Genomic DNA, 24411 nt, shown 5'->3' on the forward strand with positions numbered 1-24411 from the left:
GAGCGATGTCAGGTAAGGCGGAGGATGCCCCGGCGCATGACCTTTTCCGGGACTTGAAGATCCTGCCCCTGCCTTGTTTGTTCATTTACCAGGTCTCCATTTTTACACACGAGCACCAAGATATGTACAAGCGCAGGGGCATTAACTCAAACTATAACCTGCGCAGTAATAGACTCCACAATCGGTTGGTCGCCGAACAGCACAAACTCGCCAAGTCCGAGCGTTCCGTATATATTATAGGCCCGTCGATTTACAATCGCCTGCCGAACTCGGTAAGAGATGCAGTTTCCACAGCGGCTTTCAAGGTCAGACTTAAGAAGTGGCTAACGCAAGAGTCATTCTACTCGTATGACGATTTTTTTAGTCTACCAATCGTTGACAAATTGTAATTTATTCATAAAGATATATACCGATAAATGTAATTAATAATATAATTATAATAATTTATTTTACTTATACACCATTCCATCGACATGTAACAATTGTTATTAATAAATATATTTCATTTCATTTTCATTTCATTTTCATTTCATTTTCATTTCATTTTCATTTCATTTTCATTTCATTTTCATTTCATTTCATTTTCATTTCATTTTCATTTCATTTTCATTTCATTTTCATTTCATTTTCATTTCACATTCATTTCACATTCATTTCACATTCATTTCACTTTCATTTCATTTTCATTTCATTTTCATTTCATTTTCATTTCATTTTCATTTCATTTTCATTTCATTTTCATTTCATTTTCATTTCATTTTCATTTCATTTTCATTTCATTTTCATTTCATTTTCATTTCATTTTCATTTCATTTTCATTTCATTTTCATTTCATTTTCATTTCATTTTCATTTCATTTTCATTTCATTTCATTTCATTTTCATTTCATTTTCATTTCATTTTCATTTCATTTTCATTTCATTTTCATTTCATTTTCATTTCATTTTCATTTCATTTTCATTTCATTTTCATTTCATTTTCATTTCATTTTCATTTCATTTTCATTTCATTTTCATTTCATTTTCATTTCATTTTCATTTCATTTTCATTTCATTTTCATTTCATTTTCATTTCATTTTCATTTCATTTTCATTTCATTTTCATTTCATTTTCATTTCATTTTCATTTCATTTTCATTTCATTTTCATTTCATTTTCATTTCATTTTCATTTCATTTTCATTTCATTTTCATTTCATTTTCATTTCATTTTCATTTCATTTTCATTTCATTTTCATTTCATTTTCATTTCATTTTCATTTCATTTTCATTTCATTTTCATTTCATTTTCATTTCATTTTCATTTCATTTTCATTTCATTTTCATTTCATTTTCATTTCATTTTCATTTCATTTTCATTTCATTTTCATTTCATTTTCATTTCATTTTCATTTCATTTTCATTTCATTTTCATTTCATTTTCATTTCATTTTCATTTCATTTTCATTTCATTTTCATTTCATTTTCATTTCATTTTCATTTCATTTTCATTTCATTTTCATTTCATTTTCATTTCATTTTCATTTCATTTTCATTTCATTTTCATTTCATTTTCATTTCATTTTCATTTCATTTTCATTTCATTTTCATTTCATTTTCATTTCATTTTCATTTCATTTTCATTTCATTTTCATTTCATTTTCATTTCATTTTCATTTCATTTTCATTTCATTTTCATTTCATTTTCATTTCATTTTCATTTCATTTTTCATTTCATTTTCATTTCATTTTCATTTCATTTTCATTTCATTTTCATTTCATTTTCATTTCATTTTCATTTCATTTTCATTTCATTTTCATTTCATTTTCATTTTTTCATTTCATTTTCATTTCATTTTCATTTCATTTTCATTTCATTTTCATTTCATTTTCATTTCATTTTCATTTCATTTTCATTTCATTTTCATTTCATTTCATACTCTCTCAAGTATCAATAAGGCCCTTTTCATTCGCAATTCCAGATAACTACAACACCTCATACAGCAGAGACACTCATACTACATACAACCGATTCGGCCGCCGCGTTTGTCTGGGTGTCTGTTATGTTTGTGTGTTCGCGATAAACTCACAAACGGATCTCATGCGTGTTTCAGCTATGAATAGAATGAGTTTTGAGTTAAGTATATAGGTACATAAATTGTTAACGTTGGTGTTTGTGGTTTTTCGGCGGTTCCGGGGCAACCTGCCAAATCCCACACCGGGGCAAACGACGCAACGTAGCCACGCTGTGACGTCATCGCCCAAATCAATTGTTTATTTATTTTTATTGTTCTCTCTATTATTATTGCTCTCTTTATTTTCTGTCTTTTTTGTTATCTAAGTTTCGTGACGCATTGGTTTTACTGCATGTAATGTCTTGTAAACATGTTTTTACTAATAAATAAATACTAATAACTAAATAACTAATTAAATTGATAGAAATATTGGTAATCAAGTCGGTAAAAATGTCGTTGCTTACCGATTGAGATAACATAACATAGTCTACAAAAAGTCCGGGGTGGCAATGACATACGTTTAATTGTCTACCTTTTATCATTTATCTTTTTTTTTGTCTAACTTTGGTACTATCATCATTTTTATAACTTATTCCCCGTGCGTAGCCGTAGTATTCTGATAAAATCGTTATTATTGTACTGCAAGGAAAAGGTCCCTTGAGGAATGGAATGTCACATTTATATAATATAGGGTATGAGATCATTCTACAGTTTTGTTCTGCGTTTAATTGTTCATAATTTATGTTTTTATGTCTACCCATATTTAGAAGCGAATATGTAGGTCATACCTAGGGTAAACTCGCCTCATTCGGTGACACGCCTAATTCGGTGATACAAGCTTTGAAGCTCTATTCTGAAAGACGATTTTTGGTTGTTTCACCGAATTAGGCGTGTCACCGAATGAGGCGAGTTTACCCTACTGAACATTTTTTTGTCTAAAACCAAATCTGTTTAAAACCAAGATTCATGTTTTACAGTCAGATTTAGCAAGAATTTATAATATTGTTGATATCACAATAATTACTAGTACAAGTAATAAAATATTCAATCATAATAAATCAAGTAATTGCCCATGGTATTACATACCGATAGTAAAATTCACAATTAATGTTTAACTACGAGAGTAGCAAGTTAACAAAAACACAATATTTTAAAATCGTTCAATTACTTAGACCTTAAAATTATGATATTGAGAGACAGATTATTTTAAATGTCGAATTTCCTGAAATCATAAACATCAAAACCGCCCAAAATTTTATAATTTACTATTTAAAAAGCATTAGGAGATCATTAATACTAAATAATAATAGTTCCATGTGATTTATCTTTTTTTGAACTTGAATTAGGTTAAGTACTTACATTTTAACAATGGTTAGCGGTGTTCGAGCTTTTTTTTTCAATTTCGAGGTTAAACTAAATGATCAAGACATTGCAAAACGATATCAGCAGTTCAAACACCTTTATGACTAATAAAAAAAAATCTCACTATACTGACCCACAAAAAATATTTTTATACAATCAGATTCGTTGACACGCAACATTATAAAAAAAACCATTGTTACCAGCCATCTGATTTACGCGAATTGATCTCGGATACACCCTTCGAATGCGCACGAGTTGATTAGAGAAAAAAAGAGCGCGCCAAAGATGTAAAAAGAATAGATGTGTCACTTCTTTTAATAACTAACGCATGTAACCTTTGGAGTTGCACGTCCTGAAGACTGGGCGTTTTGGAATTAACAAAACTAAATCTATCTTACTCTAACAAGTATATTTTTGTACTTTCTCTCTCATACATGTAAACTATTGACACATAATTGACATAATACATATTAGTACAAGTACAGAAAGCCCTCTCCGAAAACCCGTTTAAAGAAATAACAACTCATGCTACGACACTATGAAGTTCAAATTATGACCGCGCAACGCTAAATGCCTACAATTAAGTATATGTATTATTCACGTAGAAGTGCGCTCTATTTCTATCGTGTAACTCGTACCTATTCTGATGATATCAAGGTTGTCTCTTTTAAAAAATATATAATCTTAGTATTTATTTACCTACTACCTTTTTTATATTGCTCTACTTTAACTCGAATAAACCTAAGATATGTCTTAGTGGTATGTAGGTTTAATTTTAATAAATTCGCGTGTAACTAGTTAGGCGTACTTAGATAGATACCTTAATTGAAACAGGGCTGATATTACCTACTCAAAGACCTTGAATAATTCCGCCCTTTAGTTATTTTTGTAAACAAATGAGGTTTCGAATATCACGATAAAATGACATGCCAAGGTATTATCGTAATCAGTACGTAGGTATGCGACGAACAACTCTCGCACGTGCGTCACCGCTCGCCCGTGACTCCCGTGAGGCCCTACTGATTTGCCCCTCGCGAGGGGTACTTACAGTTCGATGCCTACACGCGCGAGTGGAACAGGCCTGCTTGAATAAAAAACAACAGCCCATAGTTCCTACTCTTAAGGACTTCGTTTCTACTTTAGTCCCTTGGTAGCTATTCATAGGAGCACACCTTGCCTTACTATAATGCGTTAATATATTTCAACTCTTATAAATCGCCATGTGTCTTTTAATTAATTGCCCGAAATCTAATAACCACAAATCGGGTTTTTATTAACAATGAGTAGAATGAAAAATAAATTCATATCACAAAATCATACGTTTAACAAAATTTGTACTTGATTGTACAAAATCTGTATTATTTTTGTTCTAAGCTGATAATTTTTAGCCTACAATCTATATTATTAGTTGATCTTTGTCATATTTTTTTCGTGCCTACCTGCCTACACTTGTTTTGACAATCTTTTATCACGTTTAGATCGTGATTTATCATAAAGGCAATAATTTACACAAACGTTTAATATTGTGCTACTGCTGTCTCGGTGCTGGACGCGTAGACAAGTTGCCAATCGCTCACGCTGTGTAGCGAACGATACGCAGCTCTTTTTATCGCTCTTCCGTTTTAGGGCAAGTTTTTATTTTACTGTCCGCTGGTATGAAAGGACAAAACACTGAGCTAGTGAGGGGAATTTTTTTTTTTCACTGAGCTACAATTTCTGATAGAATTTGTATGATCGTAGATCGTAATTAAATCAGAGGAAAGTAAAAAAATATATAAAATCGGGACATTTTTCGTTTCTTATCAGGATTCAAAAAGCTCATGAAGTTATGATTCTGAGTAGAACATATATGAAAATTTTAAAAATGGAATATCGACAACAGATTAAAAATCTGCCGTTTAGTGTGTGACAAAGACAGTTGCGTGTCATTCGCCATGGAGCGTTAAATATTGGCCATCTGTCTACGGGCCTTTAGTCGCCTATACAAACCATTCGCTACGTTCTCATGATAGGTATAAAAAGATAAAAGTATATTCTGTCACAGCAGGTGTTTGTCCTAGGATTTTTTGCTGACAGATTTAATTGACCGTATAAATAGATAAAACCTATTTATTATAATGAACTAGCTTTTGCTCGCGGCTTCTCTCGCGTTAGAAAGAGAAAAAGTAGCCTATGTCACTCTCCATCCCTTCAAGTTACTCCACTTAAAAAGCTCGTCAATTTGTCGCTCCGTTTTGCCGTGAAAGACGGACAAACAAACAGACACACACACTTTCCCATTTATAATACCTACTATTAGTAAGTATGGATAAAGGCTTGTGATTTGGACCAATTTTCCAATTTTAGGTGAAAAAGTTTGCTACCTAACTGAATAATCAACCAAAGCGTTTAAGAAAATTATTTTTCAGGCCTCCATTTAGAATTTTACTTGAAAGTCTTGAGATTCAAGATCTTATCTATGTTTAACGATACAAGTTAGTCTGTCCTAGTTCAATTCAAGCTACCTTTTCACTCCAAAAAAACAATTAATATGTCACATACAAACAGAGCTATTCGGACGCAAACAAAATTTTAATTTCAATTTCGTCGAAACGTAACTTACTAGACTCTTACGTCATTCAAAATAATACTCACAAACTTATTTTGCCGTCAAAATTGCCGCTAAAGTCATATATCCATATCAAATCTAGTATGGATACAGGCTAATTCTGAACTTGGTCACAGCATATAATGTTAAATGGCAATTTATATTCTGTACACGCCAACATGTATTCGTATTCCAGTCTTTTGTGATACAATTAGATACGATAAAACGTTTATGAGTTACACGGTGTATATCAAACGCTTACTTTCAAGTCTTGGATGGATACGGATTTGTAAAATGACGATCTTTTTCATTGTGATTCAGTAGATATTCAAAATGTAGAAGGGTGAATCCACGTAAAAGTAACGTGAGTCACGACTTCATTGAGTGTTTATTTGAAATACAGCTGCAAATGAAAGGATCTGTGCATATGTAGGGAAAGTAACACTTATTTAGAGATATATAATCACGTGAACTTGTATCGTGAATAAATGGAACATGCCATAAAATCGTGACTCATGTTACTCTTGCCGTGGATCGACCCAGAAGTAGATCGATCACTAATGTATAATAAGTACCTACGTAAAATTTCACGAAATTGCATAGGTACATATTTAATATCCTCCCCCTATTACTTGTTTCGTTATACATATTGAACACTGACAGAAAGAGTTTTTCATCACACCAACTGATAAAGGCTTACTTTGCTATTCGAAAACAGATAGCAAAATTGCATTTTATCCACAAGAGTGCAAAGTAATTTCATACAAATTTTAACTTGATATCTTGAGCTGGCTGGTAGAAATTACCTATAAATGATGATTTTGAATTATAAATATTGAACAAATTGATAGATTTGATTTAGTTTGATGTTTTATAGTCAGTATTTTGTTCGTGTTGGTGTGGTGAAAAATTTTGTGTTTCACTTGGCGGCAAAGTTTGTTTAACCTTTGTGCCTTGAAACCCTCGCAACGCTCAAGATTCCACTTTTTGAACCACTCGCTACGCTCGCGGTTCAATATTGGAATCGTTCGCTTGTTCGGGCTTCAATATTGGCACGTGTGATTAAACAACAACTTTGCCCCCTTGTAAAACAAATAACTATTATATTATCAGCATCAGATCAATAACAGATTGGCATGTTACTAAAAAACAAGTTCAGCTACGACCGACACCCTAGCTTTTATTTATTTTTGTGATTTAAAATCTGACCACTCCACACAACAGTGTGTTGTTTTACAGTCACGGTTTAAGCCTTAAATGACGTCACCCTTACTGGGTCAGGGCTGGTACGTAGGTCTTACTGTCTGTCCAACCGCAATATTAATGAATCTTGATATGTGTGGTTTTCTCTGCCTACAGAGTCCCTTAAAATTGAACTACGTTTCCAAAGGGTCAGCAGGTCAGGTCAAATAATATCCCCATAGCTGCGTCCAAAAATATGCATATTAGAACATGGTTAAAGAACACGGTTATCCGTTTTGAAAGACCTATCTAAAACGTAAAAAACTTTGAGTAAAAGCTAAAAATTGCTACTAAGTATATACTGACGGTCAAGATTGATCTTACAACATGAACTCATCAATTACTTTTAATTTATTTAAACATACAAAATCAATCAAATCGTCGAAGTAGTCCGCCTAGTATTAAACAAGATTCTTAGGAAAAAGTTTGAAGGTAAATATTTTCCCATTCCATACAAAGTGTGTCACGGCACGTGGCTCCATACACATGCAATTATTCAGCCTGACAGCTTGACATGTTGACATATTGTCAATGACAAGTGACGATGGGAAGATGACGTGCTTATGGGATAATTTGACGATAGAAGACGGTGCGTTCTTGTAAGGAAGTCGAAAACTTGTAAACATATTGTTTTAGACTGACTTGAAAATTAGTTTGATCAATACAGGGGTACTTAGTGCTTAATTAATGTCTTCCTGTTTATTTAAAGAGTAGCATGTGCTAAAAGACATGGTTGAGCGCAAAGTGCCCGAAGACGACGTCAAGGTTAGGGCGGACTACCTAGAAGCGAATGACATGGAAAACTGACCCCACTACCATGTGGGATTCATAGCTTGGAAGAGAGAGAACACGTGTGTAACAATTGTCACATGTAATTTTATTGACAGTGTAAACCAAGCCTCGTAACGCCTAGAAAGCAATTTATCTTTTTCCAAGCATATCTAAGGTCTAATAAAAAACGTCATGATAGTATCGAATAAAATAAATACTGTGTCATATGATTGTTGTTGAAAAAATACGTGTGAAACATTATATTATAGACCGCAAATCAGTAGCTTAAATTTTTAATTACCTACTTAATTAAATTTTAGTTTTTATCATAATAATTTTGCATCGACTAAGTTTTATATGAGGTCAAACGATAGGTAATTTACCTTAATAGTTTCACAAATGTTAATAAAATATTAGTACCTACCCATAAATCGAATGAAATTTATTGCCATTCCGAGAGAAAATGAAATAATTTATGTTTACACTACGACCTTTGCGAATGGAAAACTATGATGTACACAAAATAACATAAAAAGCAGCAACTTTATATTAGGTACCAAAAAGTTATTTTAAATTTATTATCATCTTTTAAATTTGACATACTTTATACTAAGTTACTGAAGAGAACTTCAAAAAATATCGTACAGACCTGAAGTAAGTGAAATCCGTAGAAAAATGACTATCCATACTAATATTATAAATGGGAAAGTACGTGTGTGTCTGTTTGTTTGTCCGTCTTTCATGACAAAACGGAGCGACAAATTACGTGATATTTTAAGTGGAGATATTTGAAGTGATGGAGAGTGACATAGTCCACTTTTTGTCTCTTTCTAACGCGAGCGAAGCCGCGGGCAAGAGCTACAAATAAAGACATCACACCCAAAATTAGCGCTGACGATATATTAAACGATGACAGGCGATAAGTCAAATTTAACAGTTGACATTAGGTACTATGTCAAAACATCACCAGGTCGCTACTTCTGACCTATTCTGACAATCTTAATATTGCCGCTCTATTAATAGTAAAGGTATACAAACGCTTCAAATTGATGAAGAGAATGATGTTGACAGAGAGCGATCAAGTGTAAAGTTAAGTTGGTTTTATAGCCTTCGTGAAGTGGACACGATTATCCTTGATATGTGTGAATTTGTGTTTGTACTTTGTTTGTAGGCGGAGGAGGCATTTTAGACGTTTAGGTGTGGGATTAGATAAATGTTTGATTGGCATTATTAATTGTCAAAACAGGTATATTGGCAGATACTTTGTACGATCATTAGCAAGTTGACACTTTAAATATTATTGCCTAATTATAATTTCTACAATGGAGTAGGTACAGGGTTCAAAAAATAGTAGGTAATACCTGCTATAAATATTACTAAAATTATAATCATGAACTACCTATGTTACACATTTTGTTAAAAAGGATGACCAGTAGTTAGGATAGTAGCCCTTAAGTGAAGCGTGAAATAAAATACAGTTAGCCACTAACGAAGTTTGACTGAACAAACAAAAATACTATTTTCTTCAAGTAAATTCCGAATTCTAAACGGTCCACAGAAAAACTAATGAATATTGAAACAGAGCTTTGTCAAGTAGCGAGTGGTCCCGTAGAAAGAGTTATTTGACTTATAACAAAGAGGAGCAGCGCATCTGTGTCAACAGTGTGGTCACCTCGAGATATATTCATTTTGATGTTTTTGTGGTGGTTTGAGCGATGAGTGTTGCAAGACTTGCAAGAGTAGTATCAATAGTAGCGGAGGAAACAATGCACTGACATCCTGAATAACATTTCTAAATATAGATAAATTTGGTCAGTAGGTAGTGAGAAATGACGAAGATTGTTTTTTCTATACATATACTAAACATATATATCTTTTTGTTTAGAGGTACAGAATGGTAGTCACTTACGGAAGCGTTATTTGAACCACTACTTTTGATGCTGACCGTACATAAATTGTACGGTAATTTGTTTTGCGATACTCGTATTTCTGGTAATAAGTACTCTCTTATTGGCATTCAATTCCGTTAAGACGATACAGGAGGAGTCAATTTTCCATACCAATGCTCTCGACTATTTCCTTCCTGGTTTTTGAAGATAGAGCAAATTATTTTTTTCAAAAGAGATTATTATTATTTTTATCTGTGTCGGACCGTTTTGATTTTTTTATTTTTAAAGACGCTAGAGCCAACGAAAAAATTCCAAAAACGGCCCTTTTCATTATGGCGTGATGTGATACTCAAGATTGGTAAAAATTAGCTAAAACTAAACGGTCCGACACAGGCTATTTCATTATTATTCAGATTCTCAAATTTCGTTCCGATTGATTAAGTTTTGAAGGAGGAAACAGTCGAGAGCGGAACCTCGATTTTGAAGATTTTTTTAGAGAACTAAAATTCCCAAATTGAAAGGAGCCCCCCTTTCCATTTTAGCATTTTCGCTCCTGTATCGTCTTAAATGTACCTATCAATCTTTTTAACCGTAAAAAATATTTTATAATAACAATTTTCTATAAAATTGTAAGTTAGGTAATATTAAATATCGTGACGACAACATTCGTGCTCAAGGTAGTAAAAGTAATATGGAAATATGGTAAATCGTGGCTACATCTTGAAATAAATTTACTGTTACTTAAGAAAGTAATTTACGGAATCACTAATTTTTTAATTCAATACATCTAATACATATTGCTTAACACTTGATATAAAACATAGGTCAGTCACTGAGTCGAATGTTCGATATTTGACAGGAAATCCGTACCAAATCTAATATGTAAAAAAGCAGCAAGCAGAAATCGTGGGCGGAGTTAAATAGATCATTTGTTAGACTTTTAGAACAAATCGCTACTGGTTCTCTCGTGGACAATCACATCCAAGGCTAAACCTAAGTCACGCATAACTATCAGATGACATCACATCACTGATCGAACCAATTGTTCGTGTAAACGTTCCTTTACTAAGTGTATTTTCATGACTAAAGGGGAATCAAGTGCAATAAGGAATTTCTCATCTAAAATTCCAAAGGAAATTCGCCCTTATTGCACATGAAGCATAAGAACCCTTGAGGCAAGAATTGGTACATAATAAATATCAGTGGAATGACCCAAAGGCGAAAGAATACAGCGTATTTTTTTACCAACAATACTCTTCTTAGTCGATTTGTACTTAGGTCATATTGAAACAACTTTTATTATGGGACTAAATGGTGAAATCGCCAAAAAGCACACATTAAATTACCCACAGAAAACAGCAACACCACAGTTAAAATGTCCGATGCAATTTTGGCATTGGTCCATAATAAAATTTGTTCAGTATGACATTTAAATTCACAAGGTACACCTACGCACCTAATGACTGTTGAAAAAAATCAGACTAAGATATGTCAGACTATAAGAATATAATAGTTATTTTGAAACTAAAACACTATAGCTAAGTTACCTAGGAACTATAATTAAGGACTATAACTTAGCTATCAAAATCGCCTAGTCACTCGTTCATAAACTTTCTATTAATTACATGATTCATTCACAGACGATTTCCATCGCCCAGTTAGGCTGGTTAATGGGTCGGTCGTTAAAACGTATCCAGTCTGGCATCGACTTTCGCGACATTTCGCGGGATGACATCACTGGCCTTGGGGATGCAGCGTGCGTACGCGTCGCCCGCCATTTTAGCGAGATTGTGAACCGAGACCACCTGGGATGCACTATAATGTTAACAATTTCATTGCTTATTGTTCAAACATGTACTCATTTAGTCATCTGATATAATTTAAGCGTTGACTAACAACGACTAAACAACTTTTACTAAGTGACTAACCCCGAAATGTTTGTTCGCGATTTCGTGACACGTACGTCGTACACTGACCTCGTAAATCCTCGCAATCGTCACATAAAGTTTTATTTTAATTTAACTATAACATCAAAAGCTAATTAAATTTACCACTATAGTTATCTACTTCATAGTAGCCTTCAAATTTCGCTAAAGGTGACTTTATGTTCCGTTTTTTCTTTTATGATTAAGGTACCTCGCTTCACTTTCTTTTTTTCTACTTCATTATTTTCATTAATACTAGAATCGTCACAATCTTGTCGATTAATATTGCAAGAACATTGTCAATAACGTCGTTGCTTCCAGCTCAACTTTTCCCGATGAAATAAAATTTAACGTCACAGTGGCAGCTGCGGATGCAATTTTGTACCTTAGGAAAATGCATTGCGAAGATAGTAAAAATTATTTAAAGCCATTTTACTGCGCTTTCTCTGCATTCAGAAAACGAAATCTCTGTTGCGAATACCTTCAATAGTTTCCAATACTCTTAGGAACCCGTGGTATTCACAGGTAACGTAAGTATGAACATCACTTTCTTATTATGCCAACATACAACACTGCTGCCTGGGAAAACAGCAAATCGATATTCCGTAAACTTGCAGAACTCTGAATTTAAATTGATCTACCGGATACTACAGACGCTGTAAAGTTACACGCGATATAAGCCATTGACATATTTTTATTGGAAATTGTACGCGATATACCTATTATATCGTTTAATAAGGGCGCTATATGGCTATATGGCTTATATGCATTGCATTGCTTATAGGCATTGTCATAGTTATTCTTATTTCATCGCTGTTTTTTTTTACTAGCCTAGTCTAGTGTCCCACTGCTGGGCAAAGACCACCCCGCGCTTCTTCCACTCAACCCTGTCTCGTGCGTAATCCTGCCAGCGTTATTAACGAATATTTTGCTTAACCCTGTGAACTATGTCAAAGTTGTCATTGTTTACAAAATAAGCAATAGGTACGAAAATGTTTTCCACACATCGTAAAAGCACTTGAAGCTGTCTTAAAGTTCGCAATTCCCCGATGATTTTATGGCAATGTCGCAAAAATCAACATAAAAATAGCTCTGTCTCGATTTTATGGGATATTTAACTACAAACCAAAATATAATTCCGGGCCTAACAACTAAAGTTCAATGACAAACATGTTTCTATTAAAGTTGTTGCACCCAGACGGGCAGTTAGACTGATATTCGGTGATCGACGTCTGTTTACATAAGTGTAATGGAGCCATTAGATGGAGCTATAAAAAGATCGGTCGGCGCATCAAAATATTAATATTGTAATTAGTTTGACTAAATGCCTATCGCTTTATTGCCCTTTCAGAGAGAAAAAGTTAGTAGAGAATTTATTGGATCATTAAAAGCTAATATTTGTTAATTTTACTTTCGGGAATCGCTGTTCACCTTAGTACGATGTTTTATAGAAATAGTTTTGTCGTAATAAAAAAAAATATCACACATTTTTGCGTTGACCGTTGGAGAGAAAAATGTTCCCGATTTCGGAATTAAGAGAAGAAGGTACAGGCGTATAAAAATCTACAGATATATAACATATTGCATTATCGATGTTTAGAGAATTGAAAATGAATTCAAAAAAATATTGACCTTAGTTATTGAAAATTCACTGAAATATTTGAAGTAAATTCTTAGGTACCTACTTCACGATTGTACTCTGTATTAGTCATAGTCAACCTTCCTATGGTTACGAACATTTTTATTTTTGTATGTTTCCCAATTCCGGTGTTTTGTTTTAATTATAAACAAAATAATAACTATTCCATATTGAAGATCAAAGAGCGCGCTCATCAATAAAGATTGAGTTATTATGGTTACATTACCGTGGCCTCCATTTGTAATTATAAGTTCACCACTTATTTTTATCATTAGTTGCCAGTGAACTATTTCTGCTATTTGATAAACTATGAAACACATTACATTTATTTTAACAATCTAACAACAAATCTAATAGCAATTTTTACCTTTAAAGACAATTACTGTTTAATTAATATTTTAATATTTAAGGATCATATATATAGCTGATACAGAACTTAAAACACAAAAAAGTAAAACTTAATTCTAACCAAAAATTTCCTAATTTCCATAAATGAACACCACGGGCACGGCGGCCAACTGAGTAGGGTAAAGTCTAGGTACAATTTAACCAAATATGATGTATGGTGTTTTTTTTTTAAATATATATCATATCCAGAAAATGTTACGGGTTATACATATACACTCTGTATAATTAGAGCGATATTTTTTGAACTTGTGAGAAATCGGCTCAATTTCGTCATTCTATGTAAACTGTACAAAACAATTGCAATAAATAATTTTGTATTTAGTTTGTACACGCTTATTATATTTGTAGGTTACTACATAAATGTTTATCACATAGCAGAGATTAATACAAGCACGATAATTTTGAAAATCCCGTGTCGCCGCCATATTTTCATTAGATTAGCGTCAAAGTGTCAGCGCTTCCGTTTCCTGTGGCGCGGGAGGTGGTTAATGCCTGCGCGATAATGCGTCATTCTAACAGCTTTCATAGTTTAATGCTTAAGGCAGCGTTCCCACTTATGCGTCGCGTGTCTCGGGGCGCGCAAGGGGCGTCCGCGCCACGCCGCTTAAGTGTAATTCAAAAAACGTCTCCTCAGTACATTTTGTATAGGAAAGACGTAAGACGCGCCCCAGGTGGCGTGGCGGCGGCGGGGCGCGCGCCGCGCCGCTTGGCGGCGCGCCTTACGTCCTTCCTATACAAAATGTACTGAGGAGACGCTTTTTGAATTACACTCAGGTGGCGTGGCGCGGACGCCCTTTGCGCGCCCCGAGACACGCGACGCATAAGTGGGAACGCTGCCTAAGAGAACCAGTATTTTGTACGCGCCACTATGTATACTACAGGTAGATAAAAATATTGCAGAACACTCGACATTTAATAAAATTATGGCGAACGTAATTATAATAAAAGTTTCAGTGATAGGGAAGAGTTTCATCTCAACCAACACCTCGAGAAAACTTTTGATCGCATCAAGGGTCAAATGCAGAAGTCAGACTTTGCGTCGGTTGCATCAAACCGTCGTCCGTTAAAGCGTTCGCTAGTATGGGAAGTTCCATATACCTCTGCTGCGTGACGGTGACAAATGGCTCTTAGACTTGGACACAATGTGGATTGTGGATAGTCCAGCAGTTCCTCTCTCTCTCACCACAGGCAGCTTATACATATACATTATACATATATGATGTAAAAACCTAAGATTGAACGAATAAATAGATAATTAGAACATGAAAGAACCAGAGAACATGCAATTTATCAAACTGTCACTCAGTTGTTAGATTTCTCGAGATAAGGGAACTGACAGTGGTCCCCCGAGTTTTTAACTCCCTTTGCGCTCGCGCAATTTTTTTGCAATTTTCTATCAAGATTTTTTTTTCTTCTCAGCTTACCCGGTTTTAAAATGGGATTTTTTTCCTCAAAGAAACCCATTATTGTATGCAGTTTCCTACGAAGTTTTTTTCTTCTTCTAAGCTTAACCGGTTGGTTAATGGTTTTCTACGAGGAAAATAAATCCCATTTCATAACTGGGTAAGCAAAGAAGAAAAAAAATTATTTGTAGAAAACTGCAAAAAATAATGGTTATCTACGAAGAAATAAAAAATCCTCTTTCATAACCCAGTTAGCTAGGAAGATTTTTTTTTCCTCATACAAAACCAGTTATCAAACTTGGTTATCTACGAGGAACAAGGGAAAAATATAGGTAGGCGTTTTTAATATTTCTTTTTGAATGTAAAAATGGTAGAAAAATTGTGAACATATTTCATTATTGATTGATATTTTATAGATACCTAAGAACGAAAATATCATAACTCACATTCAGCACAAACTTTTAATAGGCATTTAATCTTTTTAACATTACACAGCTATAATAACTCGTAAATCTCTAGACCTCTAACCGATAAAGATAAATTACTTTACAGCTAAACATTAATAGAGAAAACGTAATAGATTCGCCAGCTGTTCGTGACAAATTGTGACCATCAATACCGCATCTGTCACAATTGGCACGAATTGTGCCAAAAGCACAATGGGCTCAAATGAATGGCACGTGACGTGCTTTCTTGTCGCATCTGTGTTTGATGTTGGAGTGCAATTAGGGTCGTAAAGGGCAGATATACTTAAACTTTGTGCGTAGAATTGGTATATTTTGTAAATAGAATAAATTACAGAACAGCTACAGAGGTTTCAAGTTGGTAAGCAAAGAAGTCAAATCGCTGAACTGCTTATTTAGGGAGGTACCATAATAAATACCACAATTATTACCACCATAATTAATGATTCATGTTTATCATTAAAATGTCGTAAGAATATTGCGGCCTGATCTGAACTTTGAGTTACATCAAAAATTGCTCTAGATGGCCCATGCATTGAACATGGACATGTACAATATACGATTTGAATTGTACACGAAAGTCAAACCCAAGTGTACAAGTAAGTACTTTGTGGTTAAGTAAAATGCATCTTACTACCTTTTCCCTCCCACAAACGGTGCCTAGCGGAAATACTGTCATCGCGTATAACTCAAGCATTATAAACAAATGCCACAACATTCCCCGAGTCCCAGATACCATCGTTCTCTGTCGGCATACAGTTCCCAGCTGTTTTCAAGAGGCTAAGGTTGGCCTTACACGGTCCAAATCAGAATCTGAATTCATAATATTAATTTATGCACGGCAAACCATACAATTTATCTATTGTCTAGATATTCTGAATTTTTCACATTGATATGTCTGAGTTGATCAGATCTGGCATATATGAATTCAGAATATGAAAAACTATATCGTCATCAAAGAACGCTTTTCATTCATTACTACTACGAAGAGCACACACATATTGGATTCATATTATTTATTAGGTGACATTTTAGAAGTCCACTTGAGGCGTGGCAAATGCCGGGATAACGCAAGGAGGATGATGATATCCGCATTTTTCAAAGTTGAAGTTTCCGGAATTCAGAGTATGATTTCTTAATTATGTATGAATTCAGGCTTGTGTAGGCAAGGCCCTGGATTCCAGAATATGTATTAATATTCTGAATTCCGATACTGATTCAGACTGTGTAAGGCCGGCCTAACCCGGAACCGATGTAGGATTAAATCACTTAGCGCCCAAAGGCATTAAAGCCATGAGTTCGCGAATATACTTATGATATTTGAAAGCGCAGAGTAATATTGAGGTAAATGCTGGTCCCGTTATAATGTTCCTATACGCCCGGGGTGTACAATTTAGTTGAAGCATTTGAAGCAAACGTCTAGAATTGGTTGCGTTATTGCTAAGTATCTAATAAAATGGTTTGATCGTGTTTGCGAACTGTAGACGGCTAGACGCTGTCTGTGATGTTTGTTAAAGAAGATAATAAAATCACTCTTTACTCAACCGATTCTGAATTGCTCTGGGTAGTCTGATTGAGGGTTCTTCTTTCTACTAAGAATAAGCTACAAATATGAAAAAATCTTGCTAATTTAAAGGGCTTCAGGCCTTATATGAATATTATGAGTTCAATTGTAAAATAAAATTACGCTCCCTTCTTCTATAGTAGGTAAAAAATCAGAATACTAATGTGCCGACGCAAAGTTTCCAAAATTCTGAAATTTTTACATAGGAAAACTTTGGAAACTTTACATTTCATAAATTTAAATTCCTTTTATTTTTCTTGAAAGTTTCGTGACTTTTTCAAGAAATTAAGGATATTTTTGGAAAGTTTCGGCAACTTGCACATCACTAAATCAGAATATTATTATGCTTTAATATCTGCAAAAACGTAATACCTAAATTAGGTCATCGTATAGGATAGCTCTATTCAATTTAAGTAGGTTTAAAGGATGATTCACGCCACGGTTATCATCAGAGCCAATCATCTATGTAGTTCAATAAATTAAGGAGATATCTGCGAAGTAAGTTAGTCGCATTACGTACAGAGGCCGATTCTAGTGTGTAGGCAAACACAATGTTTTAACCGACTTCAAAAAAGGAACGCCAACAGTTGTTTTTTGCAAGGTGAATGTATTACCTATAAGTAGTTTCAAATTATTCCGATTTTAGTCAAATCCAGTACTGTGGATGTGCATTTTCGCGAAAAAAGATTCAAAAACTTGTGTTACAAAAAATTGTTGTTTCTTTATAAAATAGGTAAATTTAATGTTTCTCCTACTTAGAATCACGAGCCCTTTTGATCCTACTATAGGTAAAAAAGCGACCCTTTAATTTTTCCACTTCGTTACCATTTTTCAAACACTTTGTACAACGGTTACAAAGTGGAAAGTATGCATAATAGAAAATTTTGGGACCATTTTTTTGGCTCTTGTTTTTTGCCCTAGATCGAAAGAGCTCGTGATTCTGAGTAGGAAAAACATAAATTTTACCTACCTTAGAAAAAAAATATTGATTGTTCTCGCGAAAATGTCCGGATGGCATATTATTGATTAGTGTAATAACATTTGGCTTAACGCTGACTTTAAACATATCAGTTTCTAAGCCACAAGGAAGAACGAAGAAGTATGTATTAGGAATTTTATTTTTAACTTTTTTAAGTAGATTTTTCTTTTCTCAACAGCACTTCTTATAGACACCAATAAATGCAAGCGAATATTATAACAACGTAATTATTAAGTTGACGCGCTCGCACTATTACTATTACGCGTGAGTGATTGTAAAGAACGTGTCATAACGAAATCTAATTTCTAACAAAATGTAAAGTCAGAATCGGTTTCACGTTGTTAATTTGATCTAGATCCTCTTGATAAAAAAGTTAGTAGAAAGCGAATTAATCCGGAAGGTCAACTAATAAGGCTAAGAGGATTACGGCGGTTTCACTACATTGTAAAATGTAATTGATGTAACAAATCCGCGCATGTCAGTTTAACGAGTTTTTTGCTGACACACTTGCTAATAATTTTGCAATGCGACGGTTTAAAAATAACAGCAGGGTAGTGTCCAAACTTCGGCATCTGAACTGAAACTTTCTAGAGAAATAATGAAATGGATTCTCTATTTTGACATCCTGCGTGATTTGATCATATCGGTCCCTTAAAGATTTGTTAAAATCTCTGTTTTGGCAAATTCCCTGCGACATACGAGTATACATAGGTTAAAAATAGACACATAGTACGAGTAGGTATGTTATGTACATCGTCATCTTCATAGCGCACATTTTCGTAATTTGATCTGTATCTTTATTTATCTTCTCACCGGAAAGCGACAGATATAGTTTGATTACCTACTGAGATAAAAAATACATAAAAATATTTTTAAGTAACATGAACTAGCAATGAAGTCTTCGCAGTTTGGGTTGAAATGTGATTTCTTTTCCATAAGCAAATATTTTCGTCAACCAAAGGAAGCATTCAAAAGCCTCAAACGTCCATACTGTAACCGTTTGTAGTTTTATGATGGCGGAAACAATGGTTTGTCGTGACCACACTTATCTTAGTCACAAAATAAGATACTATATACTACATAGTATTCTTGGTTAGTACTCGTACTATTTTTGTCAATTTTGTAGTATTTATAGGTTTATGCTAAGGTAAATACAGGTACAGTATGTTTTTCCACTTACTAGTGATCTAGTGTCATGTCATGAGTTCAATTTTCAAACAAGGCAGTCGTTTTTGATAACTTTCATTTCAGTTTATTAGATAACCGTAGAAAGGATATATTTTAAAAGTTACACAATGTACATGTAAGTTGCTAAGAAAGAAGTAGATTATCACTTAATATTACCTTCTTAGATTAATTAATGAATTTATGGTAAGTGTGTGTTTAGTTTCTAAGTGTTATGTTATTTTATGTCAGTGGAGAAGGAGACTGGCGCAAGTGGACTAGGCTGGGATTTGGAATTAGCCGCCCAGGATCGTGAAAAGTGGAAGATTCTTCTAGGAGCCCTATGGCCCTAGTGAGGGATAACAGGAACACATCATCATCATTAGTATTTTGTGACTTTATATACTTAGAGGCTTGTTGTACAACTGGAATATTATCTAATGTTTTGAACATCGCCTGAATATGATCCCACGGATTTAACGTCCTTTTATTATCTCCTGTTGTCAATAACAATGTATGAAACGGTAGGTAACCTAATACATTGCAATGCATTGCACAAAACTGCTTTGTATGTAGGGTCTTTAAAATATACATCACCTTGTTAAAATGTCATAAGGTGCAAAATTGTAGATATATTTGACGTGTACCGTACTAACTGACACCCTAAACATTGACAATAGTGATAAACTGTGCTTATTTGCGACGTTGCCACACCTACGCGAGGGACAGATGGTAGCAACTCGTAAATTGAAGAGATATTCATTTCATTTACTAGGTGCAACCGCAATAATATGTATCACAGCAAAGGTCGCGAAAATATCTGTCACAGTCTCATTTAAGAGCGTGTGGCATATAATTGCGGCCTTCAAAAAGTAGCATATTATTGCAGATAACGATACATCTGTGTAAAATTGCACTATTGTGCTTTTGATTCACAGCGTATTAAAATGTCAAAATGCTGAAAACTGGCCAAAACTCAATACTTTGTTACGAGAGAAGTTATAGGTTTAGATTATTGTTATTACTGCTTTCGTCAATCTTTTCCTCATCTCAATCAATTATAATGCTGCCATAATTTTATTGCGAGCAGGACCGATAGATGGAATACCGGTAATCACTGATAAATAAGTGCCTTTTACAGACTCTATGGGATTCTTAGGGCTCTTTGCTACTGAACATTCAGCCGTGTAGGTCCGATTTTTCCAAAAATTGACGTTTAGTGGTAACAAGCTCTTACGATTTTGTTAGTCACAGGATAACACCAATAAACTGTTTATTGGTAGGCATGACAAGCAATACCCAAATTATTCAAGTATCCTTAATTGACATGTCACAGTAATTGATATACTGTACTGACCTATGGGCGCTGGTCAAACTTGTGTCTCTTTCAGTTTAGTGTTTAAGAAAGAGAGAATGCTATATAAACCCTCGACAGAACGGCGGCGGGGTAAGTGATTTAATAATAAATGCACAGCTGGAGATGAATTGTCGGTACGAGTATTATTAGTAGACTTCGAAGAGCAAAAGTCAAGTGGGTACCAGTCACCTCTTGTTGTACATTATTGATTCTCAACTCTACATTATTTGATGAAAATTGTCATCAATACGGAAATTGGGTGATACTGGGTAGATAGATAGTAGGTATTTTGACAGAAAGAGCTATTAAATGAAGAAAATAGTTAAAAAAGTCTGGCACAATCGGTAGTATACGGTCCAAGTGCACAATGAAAAACTTATTTAAAAGTCTTCCTAATCATTTACATACTTATAATATTATCCTCGTTTATTTTCATATTACATATAAGTACGTCTACATTTACCTTGAAATTACTTATACTTTTAACTTAATGTTGACATTGACGACCACCATTGCACCATAATTAGATATAACTATTTACCTGAAAAAAAAAAAACATTTTTATTAGATGGGCAGTTAGTTAGTTATCTGAGTATAGTATAAAGTGGACGGACATAGCATTGCATTTTGTATGACTATACGCGACAATTCAAACAGAGACATAGCTGTTTGAATTGTCGCAGTTCTGGACTAAACTATAGGTACTGTGTGTATAATATAAACAATACACAAATTACAAATATAACCTCAGAGAATATTATTCTCTGAAGTTTTATTTACAATTTGTGTATTGTTTATATATTGGCATGAAAAAAAAACAAATTAAAAAAGTACTTATATTCTTCTCTGCAATTTCGTGGGACTACATGCACGACATTAAACACTACATTTTGAAACCAAACGTGTGTGGTGCAAGCGCAACGCAACCAGTGTTTACATCTTATCTCACTGTTCTGAATCTATTATCCTAAATTCCTGCTGCAAGTGTTTCTCTATTCGGTTTTCGGAATTGATTAGATACCAAACTTTCATGTGCATGTTAAAAGGTCGCCCTCGATAATGTTCGATTCATCTATCGGCCCGATTCGAACAATACTTCCGCGATACTGAATTGTCAGTGTCAAAATTGACGTTTTGGTTGAAGAAAAGTCACCTTTGATACTGACAGACCAGTATCGTATATCGCAGTGATATCTTATAATCATTGGTCGAATACTTGCATATGAATCGGTTTGAATATAATGAGAGTAAATGCAACGATATCTTTTTGGCTAACGTCTGGCGATAATTCGGTTGCCCTGTTTATTACGTAATGAGCAAGATTTATTTAAATTCCCGTGTTGTTTCCAAGATATATTTTTGTCGTAGCTGATATTAGGTTTAAAATAATCAATTTCGAAATCAATAAACTGGCTAAAGATCAAGAAAACTATAAGTACCTTACGTACCCATAACATTCTTCGAAGTAACGAGTACCTATAAGTAAGTTTTACCACAAAATTTGAAAAAGTACAAGTAGGTACAGAAGGCTCTCTGTCAACGGACTTCATGCGACATTGAGTTCTATTGCGCAGTGAGAAATTCATGGACCGCGAACACGCGGCCAACGGAACTTATGAAAGAAACCCGGAGTGAGCCGCCTGCACTGGTTTTACTAATAGGTACTAATTTAAAATTAGTCTATCTATTAGCACTGTCAATACTAAATTAGCATCGTCACTTGTTTATTAGTAAAATCCATACTTAATATTATAAATGGGAAAGTGTATGTGTCTGTTTGTTTGTCCGTCTTTCACGACAAACCGGAGCGACGAATTAACGTGATTTTTTTAAGTTCAGTTCAGTTCAGTTTCTTTATTGGTAAAAGTAAAACATTTTACAGGTCAAGGCAGGTTATCGCAGAAAGTAGGTACTACATGTAAAAGGTACACGGTAAGATGCTAAATTACATTATCCATTAATTAATTATAAGAAAAATATGTAGATCAAATTTACTTTTGTCCAACTTGTAAGTGGAGATAGTTGAAGAAATGGAGAGTAACATAGGCTAATTTTTTTCTCTTTCTAACCCCCCACTTCCCTGAAATGGGGGGTGGAAGTTTGTATGAAGCATTCCGCAATTTTAGAATTTAACGCGAGTGATGCCGCGGGCAAAAGCTAGTATATATGTTTATAAAATAAATACTTAATATAAGTATTATATTTATAATTCAATAGCCTAGCTATTGCCATATTTCATTTATTAGCAATAATGGCGCGATTGTTGTTGAAACGGATCCCTCAACGTGGGCGAGTATTATCAAGCAATAAACCTGTATTTGGAGAAGTTTGGAGACACTAATGAGGAACGCCGCCGCGAATATTGGTAAAAACAAACTTTATGTGAATCATAAACTCCTCCATTTCGTAATCATCGATATATTTTCTTTGAACGCTTTAACCGATTTGACTTCATCTTCGGTGGCACCATTTTTACGTGAATAAAGTTCGTTTGTCCCTTTTCGACGTATTGGTGTGATAGAAAAGGACAAACGAACGTTATCGGCTTGATAACTTTAGAGTCCGTTTATGAATAAGGGGGTTCGAATTTATCAATTTAAGTAAAAGTCGCAGATTTCTATGAGAAACTAAGAAAACTCATGCTATTCTTATAGACATCAGGTAGCTGCCACCAAAGACAAAGAGTCAAACGCGCGGAGAAATGCTCTTAAATTATTATATGAGGTTGAATAAGATTTCGGGTTTCTTTTTTGGTACAAGCAGTTATCTTTTACTGTACTTTTCTTTCCACAGGCAATACCCCCTAATAACCCTAAACACAAACCCACCCAACCACCACTGGTCTCCATCATAACTATCATCAGATTAGCTTTATGTTGTGATAATATTACGTAGTCAATAATCATCAATTTTACATATTACGAGTATATACAGTACCTCTGCGTAAACTTAGCTAACTGGGTACCATAGAGGAATAAGTAAGGGAAGAGTTGTAACTCCATACATCAGTAAATGCGAGTTATTTGTAGTGACATCTATCGTCATTCACTCGTCAATCACGCGCCAGCTAGCGTAAATTATCAGTACTGCTACTTGTCAATAGATGTCACGACGAACAAAAAGTCTATTGCTTAACAATTTTTAGCTAATATTACAATAGTATTAATCAGTACTTTGCTTTCAATTACTTCACCTTATAATATAAGGTATAAACTGTTTTAATATTACATTTTTGGCAGACGCAACACTGTCGGCACCTAGTGTCGAGTAGCAGTACTAATAATTTACGCTAGTTGGCGCGTGATTGACGAGTGAATGACGATAGATGTCACTACAAATAACTCGCATTTACTGATGTATGGAGTTACAACTCTTCCCTTACTTATTCCTCTATGCTGGGTACGAAGTCAAATGCACAAACGCGTTTTGATCGGCGTCTAGCGCCAATGATTGTCATTTCAACTAGGCCGGCTGCCATCCGAAATTGAGTATTTAGCTTCCAAGATTTGATCTACACCCCACACATATTAACAGAGCTTGTAGGTACTTGATAAAAACCAAGAGTTTCGGTTGACCGCCTAATTGAAGGCAGCCCACCGCAATCATCTCTATATATAAATGTCCTGTCTCCATTTCATTTCCTATTCAAATAATCAAGATTACAC

At 34.3% G+C, this 24411-nt stretch overlaps 1 protein-coding gene across 1 annotated transcript in view; it reads right to left on the minus strand.

Moving 5' to 3' along the window:
- LOC125226610 overlaps positions 1-24411 on the minus strand; it is a 180959-nt gene that overhangs the window by 152662 nt on the left and 3886 nt on the right. The window lies entirely within an intron of this gene.

Source organism: Leguminivora glycinivorella, chromosome 5, assembly GCF_023078275.1.
Source record: "Leguminivora glycinivorella isolate SPB_JAAS2020 chromosome 5, LegGlyc_1.1, whole genome shotgun sequence".
In the NCBI taxonomy this organism is placed as follows: domain Eukaryota; kingdom Metazoa; phylum Arthropoda; class Insecta; order Lepidoptera; family Tortricidae; genus Leguminivora; species Leguminivora glycinivorella.